Source organism: Opisthorchis viverrini, assembly GCF_000715545.1.
Source record: "Opisthorchis viverrini unplaced genomic scaffold opera_v5_27, whole genome shotgun sequence".
NCBI classification, from domain to species: domain Eukaryota; kingdom Metazoa; phylum Platyhelminthes; class Trematoda; order Opisthorchiida; family Opisthorchiidae; genus Opisthorchis; species Opisthorchis viverrini.
Window position 1 is genome coordinate 496236 of NW_008751682.1, and position 8179 is coordinate 504414.

Below are 8179 nucleotides of genomic sequence, written 5' to 3' on the forward strand. Positions count from 1 at the left end.
AAGTATATTTGTCACATACGTCCCGCAAATTCGAGTTCAGAAGACGCATCACCAAATATTTTCTGCTCAAAATAAACTTCATATTTCAAAATTGGTTAGGCTAATCCTACCTTCCCGCTACATCAAGAAAAGGGTAGAAAAAGTAGGACCAGTCCTTAAAGGATATCATGAGCTGTGTCGGTCACCAAAAAAGACTCATAATCTCCACCTCCTGTCCATTGCTTACTTTTCGCTCCGAAGTGAAGTGATCAGTGAGATAAATGTGTATTGTTACGGGATATTGCAACCGCAGTGTGGTAGCTATACAGCACAATAGCAATAGCGTACACAAGTAAATTCGGGAACTGTCCGCGGGAAGTACTCGAAAATCAGAGATTCTGTCCGCTCATAATCAATTATACCTGGTTGAAGGTCTGAGGTTCCATATTTCAACAGTCGGTTGTCAGTGTGTTACTGTGTAATATACGACCTACAAGCTTCACCGTTTACGATAATGTATTAGGGCATGGTAACTCCTGAATGGGTGCAAACTCAACCGAATTTTTATAATAGAGTTGTGACTTTTTGCCGACCAGCCCCATTCATGCAGGATCTTTTATAGTTCATCCGTTTTTAGCCGTTGTTCTTATTCAAACCTACGCCACATCGTATGAATGTTAATCTAGGCGAGAGTGGATGTCGGGTGCACTTTCAGAATTGACGTTTTGGAATTGTTGCCAATGCAGTCAAAAGAAATTAAAGCCATTGGTGTGCAAAGATCGAAGATATTTTAGCGATAACTTGAAAGTCAAAACAGACCCACAAAGGAAGAGAAAACAGAAGGGTTAAATTTATGAGGTACAAAATAACCCCCTGCAGTTTAACTTATTATATAGTGGTTCACTTCATCAAATCGACAACTCCTGCTCGGGTGTCACATGTATAGTCTTTCAATGTAAATATTTCCAAACAGACGGTCCGTTTTCTCAAATATATTGTTTCATAATACAAACAGGAGTCTTGTGTGCGCACTGAACTTTATTTTTTCCACAAATTTACCAAGACAGAAATAGTGGAAGCCCTTGGCTGAACCTTCTTAGCTTGGAGTCGGATTTATAGACCGCTCAGAGTGAAAATACTTTGTGAGATTTCGGGGTAGACAGCTTGTCCTAGGTGCATGGCTTCTGTACAGCCAGCTTTATTTTTTGTTCACTGTGAAATTTTGGCATTTGGAAAGTGTAGCACTAAATGCGCAGTCATCTTTAGTTGGCAGCATCAGTTTTTTTTAATCAGTTAGGATTAAATATAAGGCCTTGTCTGAATGTTAAATACGGACATTCTGACTAATCCATTAATGTAAGTGTTTTCAAGTTGATTAACCAAATGATAGCTTAGATTAAAAAGTAAATTGAGCAGAGCTGTTGAAACTTTCAGTATGACTAGGGTGTCTCAGTTAGCCTTCGGAAAGCGTCACTTAACATCACCCATTGAAGCTGCTTTTGACCTGTTGTCATGCACTGCACATCCAGTCCTTGATCCTGATGGGAGGCGGTAGGCGATGAAACTCATGGCCGATTTTCAGGAGCCTTTATGCAACTTTCTCGAATAAGCTCCGTCGGTCAATCGAACTAGTACGTCAGTGGAGGAACAAGAATCAATGCTGAATAGAGACCTGGATAATCACCAAGTTTTGCACTCCATAGATTTATTTTAGGCAGAATGCATGGCAATCCCGTTACAGGCAGACCGCCTTGTCCGGTTGATCGGTAACGAAACATTCTGAAGGTAATCGCCAAACTGACTAACGAGGTATACGTTTGTTTGGTCAAAGATCCTTAAACGTACTCGGACCACCAGTAGTCTGATACACTTCCAAGTGAACCAGAGGTTGACAATAATAAACCCTGGTGTGAAGTAAGATAGACGGCCACAGAGGGAGACATAACATTCACTATAAGATAAGTAGGTCAGGTAGGCAAGAGAAACCGTGGAAAATCTCACTGGCTAACAGCTTGCTTCAAAATAAACTGGCGTTTACTGTTAGTTGAAAGAAAACCTTTGTCGCAAGCGCAGGAGTACGAAGAAACAAACTCAAAGCAACTTGAAATATAGTGAGTGGGCTTTTGTTTGGCCATTGTAGTGGGGCCTTGCGTGTCCCAACTTGAAGATAGAATCAGTAATTATTTTCGGAATAATAATCCTTGTATCTCTGTTGTTGCAAAGGTTGATTGCGGCTGAAGAGTACTTTATCGTATTTCTGTCATCCTTAGAAAACCGCAGGCCAAGCCATATATATATGTATGTATGTATGTATATATGTACATATATACACATACATTTATCCCAAGGGACATGGCTATCAAAACTGGCTACACTACCGAACACCTGAACATACTGTTGAAAACACAGGGGTCTGCGTAGAACTGTATGTGTTACTGCATTTAAGCCTGTAAATTTGATAATATTCCGAAAACATACTACCAGCAAATAAACACACGGAGACCAACAGCCAGCCTCAGCGACGTCACATTGAAGTAGACGCACGCATCACATCAGAAAATGCGATTCTATTGTTGGTTAAGTTGGCAGCATCAGTGATGTGGATTTATTTAGTAAATGTGACGAACGTACCTTGATTTAACCGTCGGCAATTTGCGAACGATAGAGTGTGGGGTTGCTGACATCCTACAAGCCGGATTCTTTCCATAGGATTAGCAGCCCCATGAATTTAGTGATGTTGGGACGTCTGTCATGGCTCCCCTGCAAACTGATAGTTTTTGCTTGAATATCAAGACGGCTTCAGTCTACAAATGATCCATACTGGCGAGCACAACATATTGTCACTGGATGCATTTGCATGGCGACAGATTTGTGACTCAAACTGTCTTAAGTTCTTCCGAAGCGTGTTTCTACACCCTCCTTCCTGTTTCTCATAGGCCGTTCCCTGGCTGCTTTTTTGATGGTTGTTTTTGATTTTCATCTAGTGCCATACACTTCAACACCACAGCTCTTTGCGATTTAACACGCATGTGACCACGCCTGATTTGAATCTAAGTTAGTTCAGAACTTGGCATCGGATATGACTAAAACATCAGACGAAAGGGAGCGGGGCTATATGTCTGACGCTAGAACACACTTTCAGTGTCTCACTATGGCATACGATACATTTGTTTGTCATAGAATTCCGTGTGCAGGCTGAATACTAAAGTTTAGGAAGGCCTATCTTCTGTAGGTAGTGGAGTGAAAATATGTTATCATTGTGTATTGGCTTTGGTCTTGCTTGAGTAGAAAGTTTGACCTTGGGACACTTGCAATCACCGTATGATGTTCACCACCACTCATCCTCACTTCAAAGAAATTTCAATCGTTGGTTGGAATATTTGTTTATCCATGAGTCTTCCATCAACGGCTACCTGGAATGAAACGTTTTCAACAGTATTTGGTGTGGATGGCTAACAAACCGGTGTACCGCGTAAAAGAAAATGAAAAACATCAACCAGAAATCACGTCTTATAAAGTTATGATGAAAAAAGTGACTGCAACGTTCTTCATTTAGCAGACAACGCCGGTTGGAAAATCAAGGGAACAGTGTACACCTATAATCGTGGATGTTTATGGGAAACCCTTATGTTTATGTGGTAACCCCTATCGAGTCGTTTTTGAATTCTATCCTGGAACTGTTATAACTGGTTTTTACCCTGAGTTTAATTGAAGCGTTCATTTTATTACGGCTTCAGACAGTACATTGGAAAACAGGTTTGGTTAGCTGTGTGAACGGATCTCTTCGTTTGGTCACCGCATCCCATCAATGGCGTGAAACGTGAAGAGTAATTTTCATCCACGTTTGCTTTTCTGTGCTTAGTGGTTGTTTCGACGGGTATGCTTACTTAGTAGTCTGTCTGATGAAACCGGCTTATATCGTCCACCACTCTTTGTCTAAACCCACCTGCTCTGAGAATTGATTGTTTTGCTCAAAATATTTTGGATAATAGAAGTATAACGTTTCTTCCAATAGTAATGAAATAAGGTCGGTATAGAAGCCATGTTGGAGAAAAGCCAATCAAAGTTAATCAATATGGGTGTGGTCAGTGCACTGTAAAATCCACTGTTCAGTTGATAGTTTGGAACTCATATCAAACTCCATGTTTAGGAAATTTATAGTGTTACAAACCTCCCCATAACGCGCAAAATGTCTGATCAGACACCAGATAGTCTCCGGTGATTATGTAAAGTCTCACTATTATTACCAGAGCACACTGGATATCAAAATTTTTATTATTAAACATCTTTTTCAGATGCCACATAGATCCAATCCTCGTCTTTATTCTCCCACCCGATCTGCCTCAAGTTTTGTGGCGTATAAGTGTTGATGATCAAAGGTGATAATTCCCCTTCTTTGTTACACCACATAAACATCTCTGGGTCATTTTGATCATCAACTTTGTGGTATGCTCCCAAATTGTACAAAATAACCATCATGTAATTTCATTTTGCGAGGCAAGTCAGTCATTCCCACCTAGCGGAGTTATCGGGAAGATAGGGTTTAATCAGAAACGCTGGGGTGAACACATTCTGACCTGTTGTCCACATTGAATATTCCTTAGATATCTGTCCCTTAACCATTTGGGAAAAGTTAACATAACTTCACAATTGCATCGAGCAAGGAGAGGTCGAAAAACAGACATGTAGGTGAATGAAAAGTACCTTTGCTATCCAATCGACTATCTCTTACAACTATATAAAGTGAGTAAACATATTTGCTGGACAAAAGGGCTTTTAGATAACAATGAATGAAATAAAATTCAACTGACGCGTTAGTTCTTGAGTGTACAATACGAACAGTCGGACGGCTTTAGTGGGCGCAGTATTCACAAATTTTAGCTAAACGAAGAGTCTCTGTTCATTTGCTTTGCCAGAAATTTAAGTTGGTTGTGTGCATGAAAGCCGTGATTAGGACGCTCCAATAATGAAAATGATGCGAGATCTTCCTGCACACACGGGTCTCGCTTATGTTCATGAATGGTACATTCGCTGTGTGGAGCTTTCGGATTTGGTTTTTTTACTATCCGGCAAAGTGCAGTGACTTCATTGTGGATCTTCGCTGAATGACGCTCGTTCGCGTCGTGAGCCCGGGCCTGGCGGCTTATATACCTGACATTACACGATTTTATTCTCCCATCCGGGATGGTTTTTTGAATGCGTTCTATCGTAAATCAACACTTTTGATTTCTCGACGAATTACGCAACACTGATGCTGGCATTTCGATGTACGAAGACCCACTTGCGTTCTTGGCTAAAAATAGTAACTTAACCTATAACATTTACTGATTTATTTTCCAAAAGCTCCAAGAAGATCGTTGTAGTGTCAATCGCTGATGACGATAGTATGTGGGAAATGCCAAAGACACTGCAGCTTCCGTCCTGTGTCTCCCGATCCAGCCAACTCAGGTCCTTTCGCATTTCCATCAGCCATAGACCATCGGCCAAAATCGGGATAAATGAAGTTATAGCGAATACGTTTTAGTTCTTCCCCTTCTTCCAATGAAAAGGACTTATATTTTTAGAAAGTTCACTATTTTGGAATTCAGTGCTTCTAAAACAATTATTGGTAGTTGTTTTCTTCACTTAGAGCGACTTTCTTGTATCCCTCACGGTAGCATGGTGCCACAGCTGGCATCACCCATTTTGACGGTACGACCGTAGAGTCTTGACCGAAAGGCAGAGAGTGGTATGGCCCTGTGTAAGACCTGCCACGGAATAAACGGAGTCCTATTATTCTGTTTCGTATCACCTATGGCCAACCTCAGACGCGGATTTGAGCATGTCGCAGCTAAATTTTGGCAAAATAAGAAAATCAGCGGGAGTGAGTTGTTGAATTTATGGTCACGGTTACACAAAATCTGCAGCGAATAAGTGATTTGTAGTTAGGGGGGATCGCGCAATAACTTTTTATTTGCGGAAAATACTGTCATTAAAGGATTAAATTGGATGCCTCTTTGTGAATTTTTGACCTTTTATTGCTACTCTATGCACAGAAGCATAGCGTAACAACCGCCGTCGGCGGTTATGTTTGTCATAAAGTGTGGATCAGACGTTTGGCTAAAAACGAATTAAATGTGTGATGGATACGACCGACAAAGTCCGACGTGGATGTGACAGGTTCATCTCCAGCTGCAGTCCTTATCATGCATGATGAGTGAACATTACGATCGGTGTCTTGGTTTAGAAGGTGCTATGGAAACCTAGCTTCCGGTTAAATGTGAGAACTAATTTTGTACAGTTTTATTGTTTTTCCACCACCACTTGCGTACAAGTTCAGAGATTTATGACAGTTCCGACAGAATACAACAAAAACCAGGTGAATTGTGTCGTAAAATTCTTTGATGAACGAGTACCAACAGCATAGTTTTTCAAAGCCTTTAGATTTAGATAATCACAGAAGTGGCTTTGAGCTGCCCATTGGATGAGGCTCCATATTTGGTATAAGTCAAGCGATCTCGTCAACTCACTGCTACAGTACAATCTGAATTAACCGCAATCACTTGTATCAAATCATTAAACTTTGCCGTTGGATTAGCGAATATACACTCATTTGCAAGCTAATTTGTTTTTTGGAGACTCACCTGGAACCCAGCTGAACCTCTCGTTTATGATGTTCTCAGGGTTCCAGGTGAGTCTCTCCAAAAAAATCAAATTGGTTTGCAAATGAGTGTATATTCGCTAATGTCGTCCAATTTGGCTCCAAGTAGAGCACAAGGTTGACGGAAACCCGGAGACTGCGCCTACCTGATGAGTCCTAAAAAGGGCGAAACCGGTCGTGGGCTGTCGACGAATTTTCAGCAACCTTATGAGTACACTACAAAGATTTATTTGCCGTTGGATGTTTGCTGATTTCCCCCTCCTTGAGGCGATAAAAGCAGCAGTTTCGGCAGATTAACCTTATAAAATATCCTGGTCGTACAAAGGAGGAAAAATTGGGACTGATGGATACTGGCGGGTGAATTTGTTCGAATGTCCCTAACCTGAGCAGAGCTGTTGTTATTTCAAAGCTTGGACGGGTGTGTGAAAATGGATAACACAATTTGTGTGCCCAAAATAGTGTGCTGAAGTCGCTACAGTATCTCGTATTCTGAGAAGAAATCACTGCTCTCACTAGCAAACTGCCTTGAAGGGTTACCTTATGAAATTGATGGTACACTAAGCTAGGCACGCCAGATTATTAGGACACGGCTGCTACGAACATGATAACGGAACATTTACGTCGAAAATCTCCATTATATATTATCCTTACTGTGCGATCCTGTGCCAAGGCCGTGATCTCAAAACAAGGAATAGGTTACTTAGCCTAAACGCACGATCTAGGTGTCCTATCTGACAGGTAACGTGTAGTCTAATTCACCAACGGACGGTCAGTAGTAATTGCGGCGAAACCGAATTCTACGAACTTCACCTGCGTTTGTTCAGTAGTCGCAATTGGGCAGTGTACGATATATTGGATTGGACTTGGGCAGACAGTACAGACAGGTAGACCGTAGTTCTATAGGAAATTAACAGTAAATCGTGAGGAGAATTAAAAAAAGGCTTACGGCTAGATTGAACCTTGGGCAGTTAGCAACACAGGATGGCACACGAAGGGCAGCATGCTATCGGACAAATTAAGCGGGGAAATCGTTGTTCAGTTCAAAGTGGAACAAAATTTCAACAACAAGTCCAGAAATAAATGTAAACAAATCGTCTATAGAAATGATTGAGGTAGAGTCAGCTTTGTATAAAATAGAACGGTTCAGTCTTGAAACTTGAGCAGTCACGGAAGGGTGATGAACTAACCTGAGGAATAGGGAAACAAATAAATACGTCACGTAATTAACACTTACTTACCTATTGTTTTAACTCGATGCAAACAACCAACTGAAAACAGCATGACGGAATCAGTGTGGTGTTGGTACGTAAGCTGGCGTTTTTACTTTATTCAAGAGTAAAAAATTTCAGAGAACAAATCGTAGCAACCTTTGGGATAACGGATTGAACTGGCTGGTTGATGGTCACTATAAGAATCCAACCACGTTGCATTTAAACAATCAATATGTCAATTTTCTGTCTTGAGACAAGACTGTTTTGTTAATAGAGACCTTTAAACCGGTGAAGGCTGATTTGCTGCTGATCATAACGTGAATTAGCGCACCAAGTAATCTTTCATTAT